The following is a 26,359-nucleotide window of genomic DNA, read 5'->3' as shown; positions in this document are numbered from 1 at the left end:
TAATGCTTTTTAAATACTGGAAGAGCAAGTTCACATCTATCCTGAATTCTCCCTTAGTTTTGAATTAAGCATCTCTAGTTCCTTCTTCATTAAAAAAAAAAAATGAAAAATGCTTCACTTCTTGCTTTCTTTCTGCTACAAAGCCCTCTTTGAACCAAGTATTGTAGTTGTTCTCTTGGAAATCCAATGGGGGCTCTTCTTTTCCCTCACCTCTGGGACTCTTAAGATTTCAACATAATCTCAACTTAGTTCTTGTTTTCATTTTCTTTAATAAACTTTATTATTTATTATCTACTTGTTTAGCTAAGACATATATTCCCATTGATCCTGATTATGCAAGATATCAGGAGAAACATTAAACTATCTTATATTCACATTTATGAATCATCCAGAAACAATGAGTGATACATTAAAAGTTCAAGTCTAGTCATTTAAAAGCTTTGAACATGGTAGCAGCCTCCAAGACAGAGCTTTGGTTTCTACTGCGCCTCTCCCTTCTTTTCTTTCATCATCTTCTTCTCTTCTTTAAAAGATTTCATCTTTAAATATACGAAGATATATTATCTGTCAGGCTAAATAATCTTCCTGTATCATCATAGTTAATTCTCACAAGTCAATGGGCAAGACAGTTACAGTTCTTTCATTGTGCAGATGAAGACGCTGATGCATAGAGAAGGTATCAGTTCCAAGTCCCAGACTGTTTGACACTGAAGCCCATGCACTTATGGCAGGTGGGGGGCAGCTATGGATAAGCAACCTTTGGGGATACCCTTTGTAAACATTCAAACATCTAACTTATTGCAGTTTTTGTCTACATGTCTCTACTAAACTCATAATGATTGTAGAAAAGTCTTTATCAATTGCCCTAATAACTTTCTAATATACTATTTTGAAGGCCAAATTAATTTCTATTCCTCAAAACATAACAAAAACTAATGACAACCACAAGAAAAAAAAAACACGTATTTTACCATCAACTCTGCTTGCATTAGTATAAAATAAAACTAGAAGAAATGTAAAAAACAGAAACTATAGGTACTAAGGCAAATTTTAAAAAGCATTAGGCATACCTGAGTTGGTGTCCAGTTCTATCACCTTCAGTAAGTTATTTAATATCTCTGTGATGTTGCATTTTTTTTTAAAAGAAAACTGTTCTGTGTGTTCCAAAATCTGTAACACTCCTGGCAGGATAGTACCTGGATTGTTATTAAAATAAGTAAAAAGGTAGGTGAGGGGGCACACACCTGTAATCTCAACAACTTCCTGCTGAGGCAGGAAGATCATGAGTTCAATGCCAGCCTCAGCAAAAGCGAGACACTAAGCAAATCAATGAGACACTGTCTCTAAATAAAATACAAAATAGGGCTGGGATGTGTCTCAGTGGCCGAGTTCCCCTGAGTTCAATCCCTGGTGCCAAATAAATAAGTAGATAAATTAACAATAAAATCCATTATATAGTAGATTGCATGGGGAGGTGAGGTATGTAGCAGACAGCATAGGATACCCTATGCAGTGTATATAGCAGTGTCTGACTAACACTGCCTATCTAACATTGTGTCATGATGGGCTGACTTTGCTAATACTCATAGAAGAGCCCAAGATGATGCAGGTTTGTCCTAGGTGTTCATTATATTGTTGAGTGGGAAGAAAGTTAAGATCTATGTCTAATCATGCAATGGATTGTATAGCTTAAATGTGGAAGCAATCAATGCAGTTACCTTCATTGGCCATTTAAGGCACATTTACATGCCCTAGACACAGTCCCTGTAAAAGAGTGACAGTCAGGGTTCTCCAGAGAAATAGAGAAAATGCAGAGGGAGAAGAAGAAGGAGAGTGAGAATTCATGTGTATTTTCTTGTTATATAACATTTTATATATTTAAAATTAGTTTAGCTTTACTATAATAAGTTTTATGAGAAATATGTTCACACTAATGGAGCCTGGGAAGTCCAGACTTAAAAGAGCCAATAGTATAGTTTCAATCGGAATCAAAGGGTGAAACACCAAGAGAGGTGATAGTTTCGATTCCATTCGTAGTCTGGTACCAAAGATAGAAGACTGATATCACAATACAATAAAAATTAAACTGGGAAAACACAAACAAACAAACTCCTTTTTGACACAGTTTTTTATTCTATTTAGAGTCTCAGTGCATCCAACGAGGCCCACCCACATTGGAGAGGGCAGTTTGTTTTACTCAGTTCACCAATTTAAATGTTAACTACTTTCAGAAATATCCTCAAATATACACTCAGAAATAATGTTCAATCACAAGTCTAGATACCCCCTGACCCCATCAAGTGAACACATAAAATTAATCATGACAAACTGTGCCTCCACAAAACACTGCACATTTAGAAGAGAAGTGGTTATTCACAGAAAAGTAAGCCAGATTACACAATAACTTTAAATAAGCACAGGATAAAAAAAAATTAAAAGTATGAGAGCAAATTTTTTCCATTGTTTATATAAGAGTAATTTTCCCTTCATTTGGTAAATAGAAAAGTGCTTGATGGAGAATGAATCTTGGGTCCTTCTGTTTTAGTCTCATGGTAGAAAAGTGAAAGCTCCATCAATTTCTCATTTTTTTTGTACAGTCGCAACTCTTTCCCCTACGCACTCCATATTCCCAGCCACATATGTGTCTAACGCACTTAGAAGTGATGGCACACAGCTGCTTCCATTGCCATCTGTTTCATTGTAAGTCATTCCTTTCAATTTTCTGTAATTTTTGAGAATTGTGTCATTCTTCTATGAGATTCCTTTTACAGTGTGCTACTTCAGGATCAGAGAATTTTAAAAGAAATATCCATAAAATGTATGCTATGTTTATATTTACATATTCTCTATAATATCTAATCATCATGGAAAGTTTGGAATTTTGTAGAAAATAACTGACTTTCATTCATTAAAAAAATCTGTACAAAGCATGACAGCCTACTTCATTATATTTCAATTGTATAATCAATATTAATGTTAAAGGACTACATTAGCTGTTGTGTATGCTAAATATGTTTGCATACATTGTTTGCCAAAATATTACAGGATATAAAGTATCTGGTTGCCAATAGAAACAGACCTATTATCTCTTTCTGATATTATATTTGGTTCCACCATGCCAAGATAAGGGATTTAACTTTTCAAATTGGACAGGGAAAAGAAACACCACAGCCACATTAGACATAAATAATTCTAGAAACTAAGTGTTAGAGCCATATGCATTCAGAGGGTGGAACATTAAGACTGTGGATTTCAGCTAGTCTGCTTGCTTCCTGGTGAGACATATATTCCATCTAATTTGGTCTGTTTTGCAGTGGTCTGAATATTTTGGTACAGCTGATCACGGTTGCTGTGCTTCCGTCTGTTTGATAAAAGGCACTCCAATCCTTTATAACTTTCAATATTCTCTGATTTTTAGTTTTATTTTTTATGACAATGAGGGTTTAGGAATTACCTACTAAACCTCAATAATGTGATAGAAAGGAAAACATTTCTTGAGATGAGACTAATGCCATTGTTTTTTCTTTTCAATCCTGTATTTCTAACTGAAGTGACAAGATATCTCATTGTGATTTTGATTTTCAATTCTTTGATGGCTAATTATGCTGAACATTTTTCTATAAGTTCATTGAACATTTGTATTTGTTACAAGAAGTGTCTACTCAATGTACTATAAGTCCATTTTTAATTATATTGTTTGAGGGTTTTTTTGTTGTTGTTATTGAGTTTTTTGAGTTCCTCATGTAGTTCACATATTTAGAGTAAAAGGAACTCTTATATACTGTTAGTAGGAATATAAATTAATATAGCTATTATGGAGAATAGGATGGGAGGTACACAAAATAATTTTTAAAAATCTGACATAATATTATGTTATCTCACTTCTGAATTTATATCCAAAAGAAAAAAAACAGCATAAAGGGACAAAAACATCCCCAGTTTTACCACTGCACAACTCTTATTTGCTAAGAGATAGAATTAACCTAGACCCTCATCAATGAGTAACGGCATAAAGAAAATGTGGTACATATAAAAAATGGAATATTATTCAGGCATTAGAAAGCAGTGATAACATGCCAATTGTGTTAAAATATTAAGGAAAACAAATCAGACACATAAAGAAAAATAACAGATGCTCTCTCATATGTGGAAGCTAGAAGCAGTATATCTGAAGGTAGAATAGTAATTATTAGAGACAAGGGAGGATGGGGAAAAGGAGTTGATGGAGGCAAGATAATAGGCACCAAATCTCAGTAGAGAGAACTTCTAGTGTTCTACAGCACAGGGTGTTTATTATAGTTCATACTGACATAAATTTTATGAATACATTGAAGAGAAGATAAAAAGCAGCATATCTAGAGCAACGATAAGGAGATGTAAACATTAGTTACCATGATTAGTGCACAATATGTGAATGTATTAAAATATCACACCACTCCCCATAAGTGTGCATAATTATTACATGCTAGTCCAATTTAAAAAAAATGTTTAAGAAGATAGAGGAACTAAGTACATAGATTGGATCATTAAACACTCTATATGTGTATCAAATTATCACATTGCATTCCCATAATTTTTTAAAACAAAACTTTTAAGAGGAGAAAAGTATTGTTCCTTGTCACTACTAGAAGAATCCTTAATTGCTTCTGGTTTCTGAACTCTTAGTGAACATGCATGGCACATAAAATGAAGAAAAATTTAGCACTGCAGTGACAGTTTGTTTTCCAAGGTCTTATGTAAGGAGAATACTATGGAAGAAAGTTGTCCATTTTCCTCTCCCCCCCATCTCTACAATTTAGTACTTTGAGATCCAAAATTTATGTACTTTGAGATTTTTTTAGGTCCAGTTTTATTTTGTAGATTTCAGTGTATTGATTACACGAATTAAGACAATTTGAAGGATGATTTATAGTTCTCTGTACCTCACAGATTTGCTACTAGATTCTAATCTGATCCCAAACAAATAAACTCCCTTTACTCATGTGTTAAAGGAAAAGTGTTTGTATTAGACATTTAAATCTTACTTTTAACATTAGAATTTCAGGATTTGTTTTTCTGTGAAATGAGTGAAATCACTCTCCAGAGAAAGAAACTGGGCTCAAGAATCCTTTGTTAAGTTTAGGAGTATGTATTACTTCAAAGGTGTGCTAGCCTCATCATTGTTTGCTGGAAATTATATGATTTCAAACAGTCCAAATCATTCAAATATTTAGTACAGGGCCTGAGACATATATTTATAGACAATAAGTCAGCCAAGTAATAAGACTGTCAATACACATATTGCCTTTGATTTTTTGTTTGTTTGATTTGTTTTTTTCTTGAAAAACAGAGTAGCTTAGGCACAAGAATCTTGGATTCCTTCCAATGATAGAGTCATTAACTGACTTTCCAATTAATGAAAAAACAGGAGCATGGAGATCAACAGGGGTGAAATTAAGGTCTCGATTTATAAGGTACAAGTGAAGTAGTTATGCAATTCCCCAGTGCACTCAGGAGTTTCATGTGTCACTGGGGAATCCTGTCCCTTTGTTACCTGTCACTTCTGATGTACTTTGCACTTAACAGAAATATATGATCAGTATATGTGATGGAGTACCCAGGACTTTGTGATTACATTAGTCCTTTCTGAAGATTGTCAGTATACTGATATTTTAAACCATTTAATTTTTCTAAGTCTTCCTTTACTGGCTAACATAAGTATGAAATCTTTGGTTTTTCTAGTTATTTTCATTATAGTAATATATCTGTAACAATCATTTTGTTAAATTAATAAAGACTAGAGTAACTCACAAAATTCTATATTATTTATTCTATAAATTTCCTTTGAACAAACTCAAATCAGTGCATACACACGTAGCAATCATAATCTCGCTAAGGTCACTCATGACTCCCTTGTACTTCTGTGACTCTTAAAGCAAGTAAAGGAAATGTATAGGCCCCCATGTCCTCTAAGTGATCAGCCATATTTGTCTATAATTTTGATTTAATTATGTTAAAAGGGGAAAGTGGAGTTTGGAGAATTTTTCTTAGTTTGGATAAAAATCAAATGTGCATGATTTGACTGAAATTAAAAAAAGACAACAAGAAAAAATAAAACGAGATAAATGGACCTACTCTCAATTTTGAAATTGTCTATATAATTGTCAATTCTTTTCAGTGCAAAGGAATTCATTCTGATACGGAAAATATTATTATATTAGTTTAGATCTATCTTTTAACAATATTTGCACAATCCTTTTATAATGTTACTATTCCATGTGTTATGTAGGGATAGCTCACCTATGAAAGGCACTTTCTAGTTGTACAGGATATTTTATATGATCTGTCATCTAATTCTTACTATGCAATTTGCACTGGGATGTGAATAACTATCATCAGCTCTTCTATTGGCCAATCAAACATCAATTTGCCTAGATTTCTTAAGTTGCTAATTGATATTCATTAAGTAGAAATGTTTTTGTAAATCGTAACTCAGGAACTTAGATGTAAGCATGCATGTTTTTATCTATCTATCTACCTATCTATCTATTTATTTATTTTTGAGTAATAGCCAAAAACCCCTCTCATACAACAGATATGACCAATTATTGTTGCATCTTATCTTACTGATACCAATATAAATGGCTTTCTGTTGATCCTGGAATGAATATTTACTGGTACTTACTACCAAAACTTATAGCAATTTGATATTCAATTGGTTTATTAATCAAGAGTGAGATCATAAAGACTTTCATGAAAATCTCAATGATTTGAAGGCATTTGTGTTTATGTGTTTCCATGATGATACCTTAGAATAAACACTATATATGGAATTTAGATGTTATGTTCAATAAATAAATATGGTACACACTGAAATGTCTTCCTTATCACTCTTTGCAAGATCATAGTTACTGATAGCCTTCAGCTACTTATTAGAAGTTTATTCACATCTTTTGAGTTAGAATCTAACTCTTCGAGTGGCTCTCATTCCATGACACAGCAAGGTGTTATAGAGTTCTAGACATTTCTACCTAACATAGAACATCCTTCATGGCCATTGTTGATCTAGAGCCCAATATTTGACTAAAATAAATTTGAACCAAAACTTCATCATGACCCCTATTAGAGTAAGGGCATATTACATTAGGGAATAAATGGAGTTCCTACAATTTTTTTTAAATGAATATTTTAAATAAAGCAGCATCTATATATTTTCACTTGTATAACATATTACTATAAAGAAAAATCAATTTTAAACAATAAAATCATTTGTTTTAATTTCATTCATATACTCACACATACAATAACTTAAAGATGTATGATTTGGCTTTCATTGTTATTTTGTTTAAATACTTCTTATACCTAGTGATTAAAAACACAAATAAATGTTTAACTAGAATATAAAAATAATATCTATATGTGGAATTTTTTAAAAGATCCAAAACTAATCTGTTTTATGAATGAGTTACACAAATTTATATCTTTAAAATTTAATATATGAAATATTTTAAAAGTAATACTGATGGGCAGGATTCTAAATTGATCTCCCACCACAAATTTCCATCCATCCCAATACTTGGAAATATGAAGATGGACTTTAAACCTGTGACTAGATGGATTAAGAAAAAGCCTTTGACAAAATTGAGCACCCATTTATGTTTAAAACACTAGAGAAGCTAAGGACAGAAAGAATTTACCTAAACATCATGTAGACTATGTACAACAAAACCAAAGCCAACATCCTACAGAGTGTAAAAAAGTGAAAGCATTTCCTATGAAATCAGGGATAAGATAAAGATGTCCACGTTCACCACTCCTATCCAATATAGTTTGTGAAACTCTATTCAGAGTAATCAGACAAGAGAAAGAAATCGAAGGATACAAACACAAAAGGAAGAACTCAAGTTAACTCTGCTTACAGTTGACACAATCCTATCCTTAGAAGACTCCTAAAGCTCCACCAGAAAACTTCTAAAGCTGATACACAAATTCAGCAAAGTAGCAGGATGCAGGATCAACATCTAAAAATCAGTAACTCTCATATACTCCACTATTGAATCTGCCAAGAAATAAATCAGGAAAACAATTCATTTCATAATAGCCTCAAAAGTATAAAATGCTTGAGAATAAACCTAACTAAGTGTTAGAGTCTGTAAACAAGTCAGGATGGTGCCTGGTATTTTGCTAGGGGGAGTGGTTTGTGAGGTGGCGCCAGCCAGCCATTAAGTGTGGAGATTTCTTATTGGTTGACTGCTGTATCTAGTTTATGTTAATTAAGATAAGCTGTGTGGAATGTATAAATACCTCTGTTGTCCTACAATAAACAGCTCCTACTCCAGCTGTATCAATCTACACAAGTTGCTCGTCACCCCCGGGATTATTTTGCTGTAGCCGGACTGCAGCAACTAAGCAGTGAAAGGCCACTACAATGACATTATAGAAAACTAAAGAAAGAAACTGAAGACCTTAGAAAATGGAAATACACTTGATTTTTGGATAAGCCAAAACAATATTATAAAAATATCCATACAGAAAATGATCCACATATCCAATGCAATGTCTATCAAAATACCAATGACATTCTTCAGAGAATTAGTAAAAAAATCATAAAATTCATCCAGGAGAATGAATAGCCAAACAGAATAACCAAACAGAATAGCCTAAGCAGTCCTGATCAATAAGCTTACATTGTATGACACAATGGACCAAAAGATAGGGAAGTAAGCCAGGTAGGCCTGAGCTAATTTTCTGAGCTCTTCTAATGCATACAGCTTTATTTAGCTGGTGACATAAAAAGAAGAAATAGATTTGAAGCATGTAATATTCAAAATACTGTTGTTTCTGGCCAGAAGATGAAGAAGGCAATAAGGCAAAAATAAATACAGCCTCTGTGAGTTGAAAGGCCTTAGCTCTGGCCTTCAGGGATAATGAGACATGATCCTAAAAGCACATGGGGCAGCATTTGTTTCATATTTGCTTGTTGTTTGTTTCTAATTGACACATACTATATATATGTACTGGGTACAAAATGAATATTTTTATATGTGCCCATATTGTGTAATAGTCAAATCAAGGTATTTAGCAGGTCTCTCACCTCAAATATTTATCCTATGACAGGAACATTCACTGTCCTCTCTAGCTACTTTGAAATATAGCTATTGTACAACAGCTCACCAAAACTTCGACCTCCTAAGTGTGACTTTGAATCCATTGACCAATCTCTCTATATCCCATCTCCTTTACCCTCCTGAGCCACAGAAAATCGTTCTTCATTCCACTTCCCTGCATCCACTTTTTTAGATTACATATATGAGCATGAACACATGGTATTTATTTTTATGCCCCTAGCTTATTTCACCTAGCATAATGATTTTCTGGTTAATCTACATTGTGTAAGTGACCCAATCTTTCCTTTTTTTAAAATGACTGATCAATATTTCATTGTGTATATACACCAAATTTTCTTTATCCATTCATCAGTTACTTGGTGGTTAGATTGATTCCCTATCTTGGCTATTCTGAATAATTCTGCAACAAACACAGTGGTGTAGACATTTATTCTAAATACTTGATTTCATTCCCAACTAAATTCTAACAACATTCAGAATAAACTTGGGGGCAAATTTTTTCCCTAGAGCATCCAAATAAAAATTGAGAATAGTAAGCACCTTGATTTCTTCTTTGTGATATTTTGAGCAGAGAATTCAGTTTCTGTATTTGCTTTTTTTTTCCTACAGAACTGTGTTATTTTACAGCCCTAAGTTTGTAGTAATTTGTTACAAAGCAATAAAAACCAATATTAATATGTTTTTCATGTTCTGAAAATAATACAATTAAAAAGATATACCCTTTTTGAATGCTCCAAATGATAAAACTTTAAAATTTGCTACTATATTTCATACAAAATATTTTTTTAAAAAAATAGCCATTAATCATTTTCCAATACTTAGGAAAGATAATCTCATAAACACAAGGAAAAATTCTTGTTTTAAGTAACCCACAAAGCAGAAGTTCAATCATTTTGTTGTACATGCTGAGATTTGAACATAACTTAAGTGAAAGAAAGACTTGCAAATAAAAAAGAAATTCTGGGAGTATGGCCAAGCATTTTACATGTTCTAATGGGAATGTCACCAAGGAAAAAGATATATATATATATATATATATATATATACACACACACACACACACACATGTATATATAAACATGTATATATACATATATATGTATATAGATATATAACATGCACAGTAATCCATTTCAAAATAAGTCATAGTTATAATGCTGTTGACTCTGTTTATTTATTTATTAGTTGTTGATGAATCTTTATTTTCTATGCAATGTGGAGAATCAAACCCAGCACCTCATACATGTCAGGCAAGTGTTCTGCCACTGAGTCACAACCCCAGGCCAATGACCCTGTTTCTTTAAAGACAGACATTAATGTAAGCAGCTACCGGTTCAGAATTATGGGACTACGAGGAATTTCTTTAAGTGTAACCTGTCACATGTGAGTGGATGTTAGTACTGGTTATGGGAGTATATGATTATGTGTGTATATATATATATATATATATATATATATACACACACACACACACACACACACACACACACACATATATACACATACACACATATATATATACACACATTTATAAATACTATATATTATATATACTATATATATATATATATATATGTATATTCATATAACCAACTCTTTTAGTGACAATTGACATGTTTAACAGTTAAAATGAGGTTTGGAATTCCAATACATAATCTTCAAACAGTTTAATTCAGGGTAATGTTTGAATAAAATTTTTTTAAAATTTTTTGTTCAAAAGATGATTTTTGATAGACTCAAATGGAAATGTAGGAATTCTTTATTTTATTGAAAACTTTTAGATTTTTTTCCCCAAAGCATCATGTAATTAAGAAAAAAAGTCTATATTTAGTATTGCTAAAGAATTAGACTATCTGTTTGGTGTATAAGGACACATAATTTGCTCTTTAGTGAATACTTACAAGACCATTCAAATGTTCTAAATTTAAATATTTTGGATGCTTTCAAATTGATCAAGAAATATTAGATACATATCTCAGGAAGTCAATGAAACTATATTATTGGTTACATACATCTATGCCATATTAGCTCAAATATATTTAAAAATAGTAGAAAGAAGTACATGGAATTAGAGTCATCTTTAACAACTTTAATCTTATTTCACCTAGTATAATGCTTCTGTGGAATAAACTAAATTATTTGCCATTTTCTTAATGATGAAGGACTTATTTTTCAGAAATAAAAGGTGGATGTATTTTCATTTCTGAGTCTTAAATATATATTTTAATTTATTAGTATATTATTCTTAATTTAATGATAATGTAAATTTTGCATTATAGTGTATAAACAGTTTACACATTTTTAGATATCTGCTTGTATGCAAAAATTAAGAAGTTGAAGAAATATAGCTACAGTGTTTCAAAATAATCAGACAAGTAATCACTATGCTTCTAAGTCAGTATTAACTAATTATGAAAATAATTCATAAAATTTTTTCTACATTTTAACAATAAGAGCAAAGACCACCAGTATTATTCAAATCTTTCCTAAACAGAAAAAAAAATTTACTTATGTTAGTTTACATATTCCCTAATATATACTGACCCTACCTTGAGGGAATCTCCTCTGGTGGCTTTTCTTACAAGATCACAGCAAAAAAATTAGTACATTTTTAAGTTGTAGATGTCAAGTGACAGTCTCAGATGGGAAGGTAGCCAAGCTCCATGATGAGTCAAGCTGCAGCCCCAGCACTTACCACAAAGGTCACAAGGGAGAGCTTCTTCACCTCACAGAGCTGCCTTTTGTATGAGTACACCGAAAAAATCCCCTGCCGCATTTGTGCTCCAAGGATTCAGTTAACTAATGCAGGCAAAGCATCTTACACTGCACCATATGTGAAACAGATTCCCAGTAAATGCTCAGTTGTGTCCCTTTTCCATTGAAATTTTGATGATTATTATTGCTGTGTATTTTACACATACAGTCATTTATCAAAATTGGTAAATATATCAATCTATATATGCATTGACTTATTTCTTATTAAAACTTATCCTTTATGTTGTAGTATAAATTAACCTAAAAGTGTATTATGCATATTATGTGAACATCAGGAACCTGTTTGGTATATCCAAACATATATTTTAATCATTCATAAAAATTTTAGAGTCATTTACTTATAAAAGCCATGTGAAATAATTAGCATTAATTTCACTGAAATTAATTTTGTTGATTCTGGTATTAAGATCTAAATTATACTATTTAAAGCTATATTTTAGCTAAAACTTTCTGTCAATTTTCAACAGATTATGATAACCTTATTTCTAATGTTAATCTCCTGTATACGGCCAAGTGTGGTTAAACATATAGTTGATTTTGACCCAAATATGGCTGTCTCTCAGAAGAACTCTAAGACAAAAAACAAAAATATTTATATTTTGCTGCATGGTAGAAAATTAAAATTAATATGATTATATCCATAGACACATAAAATGAATATCAGTATGTGGATCTTTTTTGTTTAATAAGCAATTGTGAACTAAAGAAAGCTTCCAGGCTTGGCACATATATATTCTTTCTGAACCTCACAGAAATTCAATGAGAAACATTGTATGCTTTTCCTCATTTCAGAAAACTAAGCCTTAGAAACTGTAAGCAATTCATCAATGGCCATAGAGCAACTAATTGGCAAATTTCTGAAGAGACCATGAATCTGATCTGCCTGACCGCAAATCCTTTTATATAATCCCATTAAGCAATTTTCTTCAATGTTTTCTCCTGTGACTAAGATGTTCTTTATATATATCTTCCAGGTCAAATTGCTAACATGAACCAAAAAATAATAAGTTACTTAAGAAAACAGTAATGTACACGTGTATTTACTTTGTGGAAAAATTATATGGGAAAAATGTTTAGAATACATATTTTTACTACCTTTCATGGGTGATATAATTAAAAAGTAAGATTTATATTGGGCTTGTGAATTGGCATATATTTGTAAAAACATATTTCCAAGCAGAAGATTTTATGTAGGAAAAGGGACTGTGAGCTAAATGGATAACAAGGAAGGAGTCTGTGAAGAAAGGTGTGATACAAAAGAATTTGCTGGGTGGCTGGCCTCAAAAGCACACTTGAACATTATGATTTCAGATGCGCCCTAACAATGGGGAATGCCTGAACTGATTAAAGGAAAATGAGACTGAGGACAAGAAAGCTGATTAAGAGAAAATTACAGCAGTTAAAAGTGACCTCGGCCTTCACCAGATATTATTCCATTGAAAGGAAAAGAAATCATATTTGGGCAACAAAATTTGGTCAATTTTGTCCAAAGACTGAAATAAAACATTGATTTCCCTTTGCTAATTAAGCAAATGATTCAACTATCATCATTTTCACACCCACTAGTTTGGAAGTATACGAATCTATTTTACATGTTTCATATGAAGATTCCCTAAATGGAAATGTGACCAATTAAGTACAAAGAGAGAATTGAGAAGTTGAAAATATTCTGACATGTATTATTTGACATTTTTCTTAGGCTTCTCCTTTTATCCTGGGGAAAAAATCATAGGCTTCACATTAATGCGTATGACTTTTTTAAATTTATGAAAAATCTGCTATTCTCCATAGGTTAAGACAAAGCCTCTGACCCTTAGAAGCTCATAGACAAGTGGGAAAGAATACCAAAGACGAATATTTTTACAGCCTGTTAAGGTGTGTAGTTTTAGGAAAGAGGCAGAATTCTTCATGCAGTAAAGAGGAACTGTCCATCATGGCCTCTGAGTGGAAAGGAAGGTTTTCAAAACAAAACCCTTTCTAGCTACATCCCGTTAGATACAAACTGAACAGAGGATACCAATGAGCTATTCCAGGTAGAAGGAAGAGAATATAAAAAGGCATTAAAAATATACATGGCCCTAGGAAGTTATTGTAGTTCAGAATCACTGGAGTGTCATAGGGCATATAGTTGGTTGAAAAATTGCCATATTGAAGACCATGTGAGTGCTACCTTAGGCAGCACATGTACTAAAATTTGAATGTTTCAGAGAAAATTAGCATGCCTCCTGCACAAGGATGATATGCACATTCATGAAGCTTCCATATTTCTGAAATATTCACGAAGGAAAAAAAGAGGATTGGTAGGAGGGGAGGAGGGACAGAATAAGGGCAAAACAGTAAAATGAATCTGACCTAATATTCCTATGTAAAGATAGGGATATACCAGAGTGAAACTGACCATCATGTGTATCCACAAGGGACTAATTTTTTAAAAATCTGATATTAAATAGCAGAAAGAACAGTACAATAGAGAGAAGGGAAGAGGCAGTAGGAGGCAAGAAAGGAAAAGCAAATTACTAGGGACTGAATTTGAGGAAAGTATATTCCATGCTTGTATAGGTATGTCAAGATTAATTCTAAAGTTATGTATAACTAAAAATAACCAATAAAAAAGACCATGTGGATTAAATAGCAATATAGTTACATCTTTAGCCATTCACCAGCAGGTTCTCTTCAGCACTCAAATCCACTGTAAGACATAGGATATGAACCTAAAGTACTCTTTGCTGACTTCATAACATGCCTTCAACCTCATCATTTTGCAGTACATGCCTCAAGCTACCCACAGGAAAATCTTGTATTTATCTCTTTGTTCACAATTCTTCAGTGTTTCCCCACTATTCATTCAATATAATCTAAACTCTTGAATGTAACAATTGAGAATTTTCTTTATCTGATATCAGTTTATCATGTCAAGACATAAATTCAAACTTGTAGTGATATTAATGAACATACCATTTGATGACTTATTCATTCTTGTATATGCTTTAAATCCTTGTATCTTTACACACTTTGAACATATTTTCATTACTCCTGGTTACAGAACAAACAGGCCTTTACATTTCCATATTTAAAAAATTTCCTCGATGTCACTCTTCATGTTTTCTTCACCTCTGCCTTTCTTAATATCACTTTGTGTTCAGATCCCATGAAACATTTTACACAACAATTTACCAACTCAGATTGTTTTGCCAACTATTTATTTCACATATCACTCTACCACAATAAAGCACAAATTCTTTGAAAGCAGGGAACAATTCTTTAATCCCTAGAATAGAAGTCTAGAATGATACTAAGCAAAACTGAACTCTAAAGAAAGTTTTTAGGCAAACAAATTATTGTATAAATACCAATGAGAAAATTTGAATTTGAGGTTTTTGAACAATGATTAATTGAGACATTTTGGCAGAAGAATAGTTGATTCATGGTGAGATTAGAATTTTCCAAATATGATTTTGGTTGTAATATATACTGAAATTGTGGATTTGTTTGTTCAACACTCATTCCAACAAGCAGCCTTCCTTGTTCTGCCTTGGCTGGAAACCTAATCCCTGCATTTCCCAGACTCTATTGCAGCCTGAGTTCCAGATGGAATTTAAGTTTCTCTAATGAGTGCACTAACAGGAGGCTTTGCAGAATTGAGTTGGTTATGGAGAGAGGCAGACCAATTTGTTGCTTGGATTAGCTCATAGGCAGCATGATTCTGGATGGAGCTGCTGTGGGGTTATGGGCTTCTGCAGTGACCGATCTCTGCAGTGAAGTTCCCTCTATTGCTCAGCTCCACTGTAGATTGTGTGAGCAATGTGCACCACTTAATAAACCCCATTCCTTTTAAACTATGGAAAAATTATGTGAAACAAATTTACTCTATTATAAAATTTTGGAATCCTTTGTGTTTTATTCTTAATTTTATTATCTCAAATTTTTTTCCTTCAGAAGTTGCTTAAATTTTTATAACTCTCTCCCATGTTAACAATACATTATCATTTTTGTTATTTGTTATTATATAACATTATTTTAACAAACCTGTGTGGAAGAGTCATAATAACTAACTCATTATTTTATTGATGTGAGTCTTATTCAAATATTGGGGGAGCTGTGGCTGTGGCTGGACAGTAGAGCACTTGCCTTGCATATGTGAGGCACTGAGTTCAATCCTCAGCACCACATAAAAACAAATAAACAAAATAAAGGTATTGTGTCCATCTAAAACTAATATATATATATATATATATATATATATATATATATATATATATAATTAGAGGAGAATTTCTTTTTGTATCTTTTGCATGATTTTTCCAAACCTTGCAGTATATGTATATATATATATATATGTATATATATATAAATATATATATATATATATATTATATTATTATAATCTAGTATATATATATATATATTTATATATATATATATCTTCTGTGAAGAGCAAATGTTAATTGTATTCATCTAAATTTTGAAGTAGGAACAGAACAAGTTTTATTAGATTTTATACAATCAATGCACTTCCTAATATTTACAGGGCAAAATTTCACCTAAGCATTGATAACTTCTTCATTATTATTCTATTCATTCAATAATTTCACTAAAACCAATCTATGAAGTGCATGTTATGCAAAACAATAGAAATAACAAACCCTTAATAATATGAGTTGAATAAAGTAGTCACTATCTAAATCATTTTCTTGTGTCTACGTAGTAAAAATGGAAGAATGCCAGTAAAACCCAAGACTACCAGTGAAAATTGGAGGAATATCTGAATAGTATGAATAGAATAATAAAAACATCCTGAATATTCATTTGCAACATTAATCTGTCTTCATATAACATATTTGATTTCAAAAGCCAAGTGCTTTTTGAAATCTCTAAAGTGGTAAATTTATGATGATACAATCCTCATAATCACATTAGTTTTATTTTATTAACCAAATGTTTACCGTCTATTGAGTTCATTATTTCAACTTTATTCAAAAAAATTGTATTTGTTGTCCATACCTATGAGTCATATATGTTATTTTCCACTATTCTCATTCTATTAAAATACATATGGAGATCATGTGCTATTTTATTATGAATTTAGTTACAATGTTTAGCCTGTATAAAGTATATACATTTCATTAATTTAAGACATTCTTTTATGTCAATTTTAAGCAAATATTCCCTAGTTTAAGCTACTCTACTTTGTGCTTCAAATGGCAGTCATTCTTATTGTCTAGATACAAGTACAGTAATAATTATTGTTTGTTTTAGTGATATATCCTTGATTATTAATACCATGAAAAAAGGCACTGTTCAAATCCTCCATTTCATTAATAATGCTTTATTTTCAAAGGACTCACTTAATGATTTTGTGACTAAGTGTTAAAATTCCACTTTTTTTTTAACTTATTTGAATGTTATTTATTTTCATTTCACAGAAAAATTCTGGTAATTCAGAGTTTTCTTGTTTGCATCTATAATCTTGTGGCACTGCTTTAGGATGCCTATTCTATGGAAAAATTAATGAAACAGATATTTTATTCTTTTTATTTTCTTGAGATCCTTTATATCAAATATAAAAAATTTTTTAGAATACCATGTTTTATTTTTATGTACATAAACACATTGTTACACATAAACAAGGCTCAATAAGAGAAAACCATATGTGGTATTGCCTTACAGGTTTACTTCATATTATATGGAAGTCTTGTTTCAAAATTTTCTGCTATGATGCCCAAAGTTATTTGTCCTTTCTATTCTAAATTTGCTAACTTCATTTATAATTACCTTGTACAGCTAGACACCACTGAGTCTGCTTCTATCTCTATCAGTGTGATACAGCTCCAACAAGCAAGTGTTTAAATGCATCTACATTTAGATCTAGATTATTAGAATTATCTTCTTGCCTCAGCTCTGTGTGACATTGTCAAGTTACTTCATCTTCCAGGGCCATAGTTCCACCCATGAAAAAAAGGATAATAATAGGACCATACTCATTCTGTTGTTAAAATAATTAAATGTGAAATGCTCTGAAGTGTTTACTAATATTCTGGCACATACTAACTGTTACCTATTTGTGGTGTCTCTCTTTTTCTCTTTTCATTATCCCACAGCCTCTCTTAGAAAAAATCCTTGTGTTGAAACAGTGATTACCAGAGATGGGGAAGGATTGGTGAGGAGGAGTAGAGGGAGGTGTCAAAAACAGGCATGATATTATTTTTTGTTAAGAGGAGTAAGTTCTGTTCTATAATATAGCAAGATAAAAATAATTAACAATCCTGAATCACCTATCTTAAAGCAGAGGAATTTGAGTGTATTCACTGTAAAAAAAAAGGGTAAGTATTTAAGGTGATAAATATCAGACTACTTTGAATCAATCATTAATTATGGTACACATGAATCCAAGCATCATATTTGAGTATAAAAATATGTACAAATGTGCCAATAAGAAAGACAACTTTAAAAATAGAAAACAATTTAAGAATGTTGACCTCATGCAACATGTAAAGACCTACAAATTAACTTACCTAGCACATGCATCTTCTGTAACAAATTGTAAGTGATAGAAGACTGAAACCTAGTGATAAATAATGTGATAGAAGACTACTGTTAACTAAGGGCAGTGATAATTCTGTGTGCCTAAGAGACAATTTCTCATCCAATTAGAATTCAAAGGGGTTGTGTTTTTCTCATATACCTGATCACACCTATACAGTGATGCCTACTTCCTGCCTCAGGATTCCAGTAGCAGACTTGTTTTTGCTCTTCTGCTTTCCTGCCATACTAATAGCTAGCCGTTGATGGAACCAAAATCCTCCCTTATAGTTGTCAGATGCTTTTCGAGTAATTCAGACACTCAAGATGAAGGTGACACAGAAAGTATAGGGATTTTTTATTTTTTTTAATCTCAGGGATATTTTAGGTCCTTGTTGTTTTGTTCTTTTTTCCCCTAAAGGTTTTCCCAGTTTTGCTTCCCTTTGAAACATTATTTTTATTTTTCTTTCAATCAATAAAAGTTCATCTTTTAATAGTTTGGTGAATGATTTATTCAGTCATTTCCCAATATCATTTATGAAAATCACATTTATTTCCTAAGTGGTAAAAGGATGTGATTGAGTATATGTATCCCCAAACTAGCAAATTTGACAATTTTGGGAAGTGAAAAAGTCATCATAAATAGATTTGGAGAGAAATTTATTTCCCTACCATATTAGTAATATGAATTTCTTTATTTAAGGAAAATAAATTGATTCCTTGTTAGCTAACTTCCATTTTCCAAGAAAAAAAGCTTATTTAAACATGTAAGTTTTTCAGTATATATTTAATCATTTGGAATAAAGATATTCACCATACTTACTAAAAAAATTGACATTTAAATACAGACTTTTATTTCTTTCAGAATAAGAGCATATTAATTTATTTCCCCAATGAATTAAAATGTGTTCCTAATACTCTAGACTTGATGTGAACAATCATTATATAATGTCATTTGCTTGAAAACGACAATGACACACGGAGAAGAAAATTGAATGAAAGTCACTACTATTTTTAATGTAAATTTATAATGCTCATAAATAATTAATTTATTTTTCTCTTTACTGGCAGGAAAATCTAATATGTTTGGAAAATCTTAACAATGATAAGCCATGGTCTGTTGAGAAAAGATAAAGTAGAATCTTGAAATTCAAGTGAAGACGTGTACACATGTTTTGAAGATAAAAATTAGTTTATACATTATTTCTAGATTACATAAGGTAGAGTGTGATTTCATTCTCTGTATTCCCATCACTGCTTGGTACCCCACATTTTTAGCTCTCACTTCACTCTAGAGGAATGTTAAAAGTGGGGCTTCATGCTCAGAACAAGGTATCTTTCAACTGAATCCTCAAGAGTTGAACAGTTCACTGTGACCAAATATTTTCCCAGTTGGTGGGAGAATAACTGGTACTCATAAACCTCCCCCTTCCCACAATTCCTTGGAGCTGTTTCTGAATAATACTTTTTCAGAGAGAAGTTCCAAATTTCAGGTTCCCTGAAATCTCACTACTATTTCAATTCCACTTTCCCATTTTATTTTTATTAGTTCTTAATTCTACATAATATTAGGATTCATTTTGACATACTTATTAAAGCATGGAATATAATTTATTCTGATTCAGTCCCCAAATACTTCTCCTTTCTCTGCTCTCCTCCCTTCCCTGTTTTACTTCCCTCTACTGACTATACAAATTTTTATCTTTTTCTGGAGTTAGAGTAAAATTACTATGTGAGATGAGTTGCTGTGTTATTTTGCTATACTTAACCTTTTGCTTCAATTGTATATACAATTATATTTACTTTATTCCTTTGCTTTCATATTATAAAGCTGAAAACCTAGGTCTAGATATTTGCTCTAGAAACTCTGGCTTTCGAAAGACGTCTATTATAAGGCTTTTATGAACCCATTAGGCATTGGTAACATGTCATTTCTGTGAAGATTTTTGCTTTCCTCTTTGACTGCAGTAGATATGGCTTCTAAGTAAATTCTCTTGCAGGATTACCACATCATAGTGATCTTTAGCCCATTGTAAGTATTAAAACTTCACCTCCTGGGAATGGTTTCCAAGAAGAGACTATGGGTTCATTTATATGTGCCCTAAAAGTACACACAGTACATATCACAGAGGTTTCCTATGAAATGCAGCTAAGTATTCATGACAACACTTGACTGGCATTGAATCTGAGAGAGCTGTAGCCCCTGCCATATTTGGAGATAACCCTCCTTTTACTTCTTATAACTTTAGAGAAATGTTATGAGTGTTTTGTCACTGGCATTTTTGTACAACTACAGTGGTATACATTCTCTAAAATGGTACATTAAACTGCAGGATATCTATTGACTTAAATAAGCAATCTAAAAATATTTTGTATCTCGCCATAAACAACTTTCTTCACTGTTAACAGCATTTGGGAAAGCACATTAAAAATGCACTTGTGTGTATAAAAACAAAGTAGCATTCTAATTTTAGGTATCAAAATACAGTTGTAATAAAGTACTTACAAAGGGAATTTTTGGTTTTCTTAATGTTTGGTATATAAAAATAGGTAGGTGTGAATTTATACAAGTTGTTCCCTCTGGATCATTAATGGCATCTATGTTCAAAACTTTGTATGCCTCAGTTGAGGATATGATGAAATGCAGGTCTGATCTATTTATTTATTTATTTGATGGATGGTACATATAAATAAAATTCATTATGACATGAGCCAATCAATATAAATCTATAAATAAATATACTCATATACTAAGAGGCATTGAAAATAATCTTACTTTTCTCTAATGTCCTAGACAAAAATGTTTTAAAGATATTCTAAATATGTTGATCATCAATCTAATAAGCTGATGCTCACATTCTGAATACAATGTAGAACTTTTCAGGGTCATAAATGTCAATAGAAACTGTCACAGAGATAGAACTACAAATAAGGCAAATGAACCAGGGGACCCAGTGAAGTAGAAGCCTAGCAAGAGAGTCCTTGTGGAGAGCAAGAACTAGAGTAGACATATTGTAGTCCATTCCAAGTATAAAGTGCCTTTCCCTCGCCATGTTCACTGCCTTTGCAATAGAGGCAGCTTTATAACTTCACAATTTGAAAGGAAGTTCAAACATATATAATGTGTTAAGTATAAATAAAGATTAATATGTAAAAATTGACAAAGAGTCAAGTTTTCTGGGTTTAGATACATTCATACAAAATATATAATGACATCTTTTTTTACAGAAGATACTAATAAACCTGTAACATCATTTCAGAATATTAAAGTAATACTTTTTTTCCCCAAAAACCTTGTCATGTTGTAGTTTCATTATTCATTTAAAGGATTTTAAAAGCTCTGAGGACTTTGGAAAGTGGTTACAAATGCTTATTATTTGCTAGTTATGGTAAACACACACACATTTTACAGTATCTCTATGGGAAAAAATACTGAGGGCATTGACGATGGGGTGGGTAATTTTGGATGAGAAAGAAAATAATTAAACCTTGGAATTTTTTTTTTTAAATCAGTGGATAAATCTTTCTGAATTTATTACCCCCAAATAACAGAACTAAGTTTCCTAAAAAGCACCTCCAAAAAAAGCAAAATAAAATAAGAAACTAGAGATGATGCAGCTCATACTATAGCTTTTTTTTTAGGTTTCTCATGGATTAGTCTTTAAATATTAGTTCATATAAATCCATTCTAAATTTTATTGCCCCGGACAGATCAGTAACTCAAATGAGTTATAGTCTTCATTCTGTCTGATGATGCAAGTCATACTTTAACTTCTAAGGATAAAACTGAAAATCTCTTTCAAACCAATTTATTTTTTTTCTCTAAGTAAATGTGGATGGTGCCTGAAACATATAAATTTCAAGAGCTATATATGGTGCTTCATGCATACCTCCAAATCTTATGAAGATCTAAAGATAACATTTTCCCTTTGAGGTATTATGATTACATTGATATAGGTAAGAATTATAGAGAAGACTTAAGTAGCACATATACTTTTAAACTTGAGGACATTTCTTACAATTACCAAAAACATTTTGCTACTATTTTGACATTGTTTTATTCAAGTATTTAGACAAGTATTTTTTTTATCTATCTTAAGAAATAGAAAGGTTTGTTTCAGATATTCTTACATGAGGATATATGTGCTGCAAGTTCAGAATTGATTTTAGTCTCCCTGGGAAGCCACTTGATGTGTCCTCCAAGTAAGAGAATAAACAAAATCCCCCTTTTATTTGGCTCATCCCACTGGGCTCCAAATCGATGACTACAGCGGAGTTTTGTTATATAATTACAAAGTACAAACAGAATTTGCTTCAGGGACACTGATTTGGTGACAAACATGAAAACAGCGAGATAAGACCATTACAAATATGACTCTTCTGGTGTTAAACTCAGTTCAGATCAATCCCTCCCTGAACAAAACATCTCACAATGCTAACTGCACTTTTACTCAGGTTTTCCCTTCTTAGAATGGAAAGTCTTCTCCAGCGTCTTTTCATGATGAAAATCCCCTTAATCTTCTTATGCTACTGTCAAGTCATTTTGGATTCCATAAGTCAGAATTAGGCACTTTCTGGGTAATTACACAGATCTTCTTTAATTATGTCTTTCATTCAGCACAGGTAGTAATGCATACTGAACAATGATAAATGCCTTTGTAACTCTCAGTGTCCTAAGCATAGTTTATATATTTAGCAAACAATAACTAAATAAGAGTTCTAGCCTTGAATGTCAAATTAAAACCTTCTGTCTCTGTAAAATCAAGTTCATCAGTTAAAGATTGTTGAAGAGTTGATCATCAAGCCTCAGTTTATTCTCTAAACACCACTGTGATATGATGGTTTGGACAGGTTTTATGTTTTGGATGTGATATGTCCCCCAAGACTTACTCGTGAGACAATGAAAAACAGTTCAGAGAAGAAATTATTGGGTTGCAAGAGCATTAACCCAATCAATGAATTAATCCCTTGATGGGATTAACTGTGGGTGACTGAAAGAGTTTGGGTATTGGGGTTTGGCTTTGGGGTATATATTTGTATCCGGTGAGTGGAGTATCTGTCTCTGTCTGCCTCTTGATCGTCAATTGAAACTCTTCCCTTCACCACACTCTTCCACCATGATGTCTTGCCTCAACTTGAGCTCCAAGGCCTAGAGCTTGCTGTTCTTGTGCTGGTTTTAGGACTATTCTATCTACGAGATCTCCAGAACCATGAGCCCCCAAATAAATTTTGTCTGCTCTATAATTGTGCTGGTTGGGTCTTTTAGTCATGGCAGTGAAAAAGCTGATTAAAATTACAGGGATGATAGTAAACGTGAAGAGAAAAGTTTAGAAAATATTTCTAGCTGGAGAGATGACAGTAAAGATAAAAATGTATCAGTTGCAACACAAGGAAGGAAGTTAATGGAAAATACTATTCATGAGGTAAAAAGATAGTATAATGACTCTCTAGATGTACATTATAGAGATGTGAGATAAGCTAGAGATAAAAGATGATCCCTGAGATCCTGAAATATTTCACTGCATCAATAATTGTGCCAATCATTGTAACAGGGAATTATGGAAGAATAGCTTGATTTAAGTTGTAGAGACTGTATAGGAGGTGTTCATAAAGAATTCCAGCATCAGTCATAGAGAAGATTAGGTGTGAAGATGATTTGTAGATGGAACAATAAGATAAATGGGATTAAAAACAGAAATGTGTTTTGTATAAAACCTTAAGAAGATCACTTGGGTTATAGCTCACTGGTAGAGTGTTTTCCTAGCATATTGAAGGCCTGACTTCCATTTCTAGAACTTCATAATTTTATTATTATTAGTAGTAGTAGTATTAGTATTAGTATTATTTGGCTCTGGTACTTTGGCACATGTCTATAATCCCAGAATTTGAGGATGCAGGAGGTTCTCAAATTGTAGGTCAGCTGAAGCTCAATATAAGCATAATTCATCAAAATTGATTTTCAAACAAAACTTGAGTAGATAGAATAGTTCTAAAACCAGCACTCACATTACATTTTATATATATATATATATATATATATATATATATATATATATATATATATATTTAAATAAAGAATGTTCCTCTCAAACTGTGTTAGTGCGACCATAGAAGCAAAGAATAAAAGGAAAATATTGACATTATCCATTCACTAAGGGATTGTCCTCACCAAATATTATCATATTTGAAGAAAGAGAAATTAAGTTATTTTTGCCTGATACAATTAAGCATTTTAATATTACTATTAAATTCAATTGGTCTACCTCTGTTTTCACAAACCTATCTTTTCATAGTGATTTTACTTATTTAAGTTCTCAGCCAGGAGAATACACTATGTTTGAGAATTTGCTTAGTCTGTTTAGCAATTATAGTGCTTTATATAAATTACATATACTGTACATCACCAAACAGATTTTATAAACCAATCTTAGAATCGTGGTTAATGGCAATTTGGCCTAGAGAAGTGGACTTAATTGATATGACAGATTCCAATTGCAGAGTATACAACCTGAAGAGAGATTCCACATTTCAGCAACTTACTGAAGTGAAATCCTTCAGAAAAACTGTTGAGGAAAAACCATTTGATGACATGTACTCTTCTGAGCCAGCATGCCTTATTGATTATGAGGTTGTTCTTATTTCCATTTTCACATTTACAAGTCTGCACCTCATGGGTCATTATAATCACTTTATTGGCAGATAGCATTTATTTTTCATTGCACTTAGCAAATTGCTGTAGACATATTGGATCCTGAAAATAAAATAAAATTCTGAGTGTTTATGTAATTTTATTGATGTGAATGTGCACATGCTCTGAGTATAATTTGGTTGGCAGCAAATTTATATCTGATATGCACTCTCCATTTACTTATTCAATTCTTTAATGCTGACGATTAAAACCTGAGGGGCAAGGGTATTATTGCAAATATTGCATATACTTTAAAGATCTTGGATTTTAATATATAAACATTATCTAAAAAGAAAAAAAAAGTTCTGTACCATACTTGAATGTTTAGCAAAACTGACATTCATGTCAATGAAACACAGTTGCAATGTACTATGGAAGAACAGATTGCCCATAACATGCTCTGTTTGTGATGGGATATTAAAGACCAGCTCTCATAATTTTTCACTCCACATTTATAGATTTGTTTCTGCTGACAGAATAGTGGAAATGTAATTAAATGTTTAGTTTAATTAAAATGGAAAATAAAGGCTTGTTCTCAGAAATTCAATGCAGTTCCCAAAATAGCAAACATAAGTGATTATGTGTCTTAAAAGCATGTAGTACTGATTCTTTATATGCACATATTTCTCTCTAATTTTCAAGAAAAATTACACTCATTTATTGAACCATTTCCAAATTCTACATTGTCATCAAACATACACACACACACACACACACACACACACACACAAACACACACACACCCCAATTTGTTTTCAGAATGAATATAAAGTTTAGAATAATATTTATATTATGTTAATTGGTGAAGGTTTGCCTGGTGAATTAATAGATGTTATGTCTATCTATTGAGTATTAAGTATTGAGAAACTCAGAAAGATACGTCTGCACCATGGGTCAACCAATTATTTCTGTAAAATACTAGAGACTAATGTGTTTTTTTGTCACTGTAGGCTATATGATGTCTATCAAAATTACTCATTTACATTGTGGTACTATGAAAACAGCCAGTTTAAAGTCAGATGAATATAACTGTGTTCCAATAAATCTTTATTTGTGAATACTGAAATTAGAATTTCGTATTATCATTACACTCCACTAAATACTCATAATTTATTATTTTTAGCCAATGAAAAAATGCAAAATCTTTCTTAGCTCACATACTATACAAAAGGAGGTGGTAGCCCCAATGTGTCCTGCAAACCGTCCTGCAAATGATTTAGCAGAATTATGGTCTAGAACACTGTATGTATGTATGTATGTATCACTACGT

The 26,359-nt window shown here is 32.0% G+C and overlaps 1 protein-coding gene and 1 non-coding gene across 7 annotated transcripts in view; both read left to right on the top strand.

Moving 5' to 3' along the window:
• Cdh18 (cadherin 18) overlaps positions 1–26,359 on the top strand; it is a 903,781-nt gene that overhangs the window by 409,209 nt on the left and 468,213 nt on the right. The gene's annotated exons all lie outside the window — the stretch shown is intronic.
• On the top strand, positions 14,046–14,151 carry LOC120885925 (U6 spliceosomal RNA). The gene has a single exon (XR_005728724.1). It is a non-coding gene; the product is annotated as a U6 spliceosomal RNA (small nuclear RNA).

The sequence above is a fragment of the Ictidomys tridecemlineatus genome, chromosome 1 (genome assembly GCF_052094955.1).
Source record: "Ictidomys tridecemlineatus isolate mIctTri1 chromosome 1, mIctTri1.hap1, whole genome shotgun sequence".
Lineage (NCBI taxonomy): Eukaryota > Metazoa > Chordata > Mammalia > Rodentia > Sciuridae > Ictidomys > Ictidomys tridecemlineatus.
This window is presented reverse-complemented; position numbering and strand designations above follow the sequence as displayed.